Source organism: Aplysia californica, unplaced genomic scaffold (genome assembly GCF_000002075.1).
Source record: "Aplysia californica isolate F4 #8 unplaced genomic scaffold, AplCal3.0 scaffold00313, whole genome shotgun sequence".
NCBI lineage: Eukaryota > Metazoa > Mollusca > Gastropoda > Aplysiida > Aplysiidae > Aplysia > Aplysia californica.
The window spans coordinates 516,654-520,448 of record NW_004797583.1 but is presented as its reverse complement, the minus strand read 5'-3'; the positions used below and the strand labels follow the sequence as shown (position 1 = coordinate 520,448).

The following is a 3,795-nucleotide window of genomic DNA, read 5'->3' as shown; positions in this document are numbered from 1 at the left end:
TAGTGCCGTGAAACTCTTACTAAAACGCGTGTGTGTGTGTGCGTGTGTGTGTGTGTGTGTGTGTGTGTGTGTGTGCGTGCGCGCACATGTGTTTTGTGTGTTTTTTGCTTTGCTTTTCGTTCAGTTAGCGATTGTGTTCGCTTTCATTTTTATTTTGTGGCATTTTATGCACATTTTTACATGGTTGTATTGACGGATGACGGGTAGGAAAGTGGGTAGGTTTTTCTTCATAAAAATTTAAAGGGTAAAAAGGTAATGCTGTGGGTTGGGTTTTTTTTTAAAAACAATTTAAATCATTGAGGAGGGGAGCTTCTACCATGCCTGTCATAGGTCAATTCGGGCCTAGATGGTCAGTGGGTGGTTGGCGGCTGCTCTCGTGTGGTTTGCTCCTTCTTACCTATCCGACTTCTATCATCATTATCTCCCCCTCCTTCTGTTTGTGTTTGTTACTCTCTTGTAACACCTGTAATCTTCGGCACTAATATTGTGACCTATTATTGTGTTGCAAGTGCCGTGAAACTCTTACTAAAATAATCGAGAGAGTTACAACTTCTCCCCAGTAGAAAGACCAAGATAGTTGGTTCCTGATAGAAATTCTCCCTACTCAGGAATCGAACTTAAATCCCTTGCGTGGGACGGCGGAGTACCTAACTGCTGCACCAAATACACCGATTTTAAGTTGGAAGCGAAATAAAGCTTCGTAATTGAATGGCGTTGCGCCTGAATGTGTGTGAGATAGACGGCTTGGGTGTCAGAAAGATGGCAATCCGTGTTTGAGATAGGTGGTTTTTGTGTGACGGAAAAGCACATACGTCGTTATAAAGTGCGCGTAGATATATAATAGTATGTCGTACCAAGTGCGCATTCGCGATTGGATTTTTCGTCACTTGAGAATGATTCGGGATGTCGATGCGTCTCCGAGCAAAGTGAGTGGGATCTGTCACCTCTGTTTCCGCGTACCTCTTCACCCCCGCCGCTGCGCGGGATTAATCTGTGACATTCTCAAGAGCTTATAAGGTGTAGCCTTTTTTTAAAAACCGTATATCTGTCAGGGATTTGTACCGGGCTGCGTGGAATCTTTGTTTTTGTCTATTAGTGGATTAATGGCAAACATAGGTTGTTTTCAATATTTGACTTCTAAAATCTAATAAACGTTGGTGTTTTTACTGCGTCCCCACTATCGATACAGTTTAGATCATTTGGAACGCGGGTTTGTTTGATTTCTTTTGCGAGTGAGAGTTCTTACCGTAGTATCTTTCTCTCGGAGATTTGTGTCGGTGTGCGAGTGTGTGTGGAATCTTTGCTTTTTGGGTAATGTGGAACGCGAATTTTTAATGTTTGGTTTTAAGACCTTGTTATTTAGAGTCTTACGCAGACTTGGAGACTCTTTCTGATCGTCGGTTAAGGGTTTTTGAAACACGAATCGAAGTGCTGGTTTCCTTGTCGGCGGCTGGTTGGCTCGAAATGTTTCTTTCTTTCTTTCTTTCTTTCTTTCTTTCTTTCTTTCTTTCTTTCTTTCTCTTTATTCTTTTAAGGTTAAGAAATTGAAATTGAGTGTAGAATTTCAGAAGAATTGCTCTTTGTGAAACAAAATGAAGGGGATAATGTATCGAAAGGCCGCGTTGCCGTGTGTAGCTAGTTGCAGGTTGGTACTCCCCTCCAGCCAAGGACTTGTGTGTTATTTTTGAAGGTTTGTCCATGAAGTGGAGTACGGGTCTTAACGATTTGTGAGGCAGCGTGGTGGAATCAGGCTCTCGTCAATTTTTGGGCTTGTAGAGTTAGTGTTATCATCTTAAGCTCTTTCACTTGTCTTTATTTGGTTTTAAAAAATAAATATTTACCTTGAATACAACCCGAGATATTTGCGAAAGAAGGAGGTGGGGGTCACCTGTTTTCAGAGGTAAAATTAGTGAGAAAATGGCCGCGAAAGATTAGTTATTTCCTTGAGTCCGTGGTAACTGAAAATTTACATTTTTGTGCCTTTCATCAACGCTTTTCAGAAAAATCCACTTAGAAATGAGTTCTCAAATGGGAATGAAAGGCGTTGAGCCAAAAAACAAAAAATTGATAAAAATTCACAAACCTGCGGAAAAATGCAAGTTTCTTCACTTTGATTATTTTGACGAGAGCCTGATTCCACCACGCCGCCTCACAGTTGTCTTTGTGGACGCTGACACTCTTGTTTTTGCCTCTAGTTTGTGGGAGTAAAGAAAACACCAGCATAATTATAGTCATTTAGTGGTGGGTAAGGTTGAGAGAGAGAGACAGACAGACAGATAGACGTACAGACAGACAGACAGATAGACGAACAGACAGACAGATAGACGAACAGACAGACAGACAGACAGACGTACAGACAGACAGACAGACAGACAGACAGACGTACAGACAGACAGATAGACAGACAGGCAGACAGACAGACAGACAGACAGATAGACAGACAGATAGACAGACAGATAGACAGACAGACAGACATACAGATAGACAGACAGATAGACAGACAGACAGACAGACAGACAGATAGACGAACAGACAGACAGAAACAACAGAGAGACAGTAGAGAAGTAAGACCTACCAGTGGCGCCCTTCAACCATCCTCTTCGTGTGTGTGGAATCTTTGCTTTTCGGATGGCGGTTGCTCTCGTGTGGTTCGCTCCTCGGTGCCTATCAAACATCGTCGTGATCATCTCTCGTCCTTCTTTTCTTTGTACGTTTTCCTTTGTTAAACATCTCTGTTGTCTTCGATACTTGTAATAATTATATGACCTATTTGTGTTGCGAACGTCGTAAAACGCTCTCTAAAACAACAACAAGAACAACTACAACAAATATTCTAATCTTCGGCACCTTATGTTTCCTTTTTGTGTTGCAAGTGCCGTAAAACTTGCACTGAAACGAATGCTATAAACCACCTACCGACCTACCCCATCTCCCGTCTCTCCCCCCGTACCAGCTGGTGGGTCAAGTCTTACTGTCAGCTTATAACTCGCTCTAACCTGACAACTTGATCCGGATAAAATTTGACCCCTCCTGTTTCCATACGACTGGGTCTACTTAACCGCTTTGTACTTAAATGTATTTCTTGAGCTGATGCTCGTTCGGTACGATTAACACTGGAAACACAATATTTGTTTGTGTTCTTCCTTAAAAAAAAAAAAAACATTTTCAAGTGTGTTTGTTCGTTTTGCTGTAAAAATTTTGTTGTTGTTGTTGTGTTTGACACCCCCCCCCCTTTTTCCCCCTTTCCCCACGTCTCTCGAAATGCGATTATATCAAGTATTTCAAGCTGTATGTCTATTTATCTGCTCGTTTGTTGCATCCCATCTGCTTTTCCTGGGTTGGCGTTAACAGGCAGGGTCTAAGCAGTGCGCCTTGTTTAATGATAGTGTATGTATTTTATGGATGGGAGTGTAAAATATTTAGTACGATGATTTGGGGAAACAAAGGAGGCGTTGTCCTGACGGCGTGGATGGAGAGGAAAGACCATTGCAACTGTACGAACTGTTACGGTTGCATTCCTTTTTGTTTACGTGCTTGAAAAGTCAGCGTTTTTTCCCTATTGAATGTATTGAATGTATTGGTTCCGGGTCATTTCATAAAACATGAGGCTGCAGTGACACGTACTCGTAACACTGGGATGGAGATTGGCTTAGAAATACCGTAATCTAATCAGTGGTAGAGCGATGACTCATTATTGTTCTTTTGTCGTTATTGTTGTTGTTGATGTTGTTGCTGTTGTTGATGTTGTTGATGTTGTTGTTGCTTGTCTTACTTGTTCCCATTTGCCTGTTTGAC

General features: G+C 41.8%; 1 long non-coding RNA gene across 1 annotated transcript in view; it reads left to right on the top strand.

The window, feature by feature from the left end:
* Nucleotides 1-517: 517 nt before the first annotated feature.
* The window catches only part of LOC118477952, a 5,978-nt gene continuing 2,700 nt past the window's right edge, over nt 518-3,795 (top strand). Inside the window, exon 1 of the long non-coding RNA XR_004858710.1 lies at nt 518-1,116. This is a non-coding gene — a long non-coding RNA (uncharacterized LOC118477952). The remainder of the gene's footprint in view (nt 1,117-3,795) is intronic.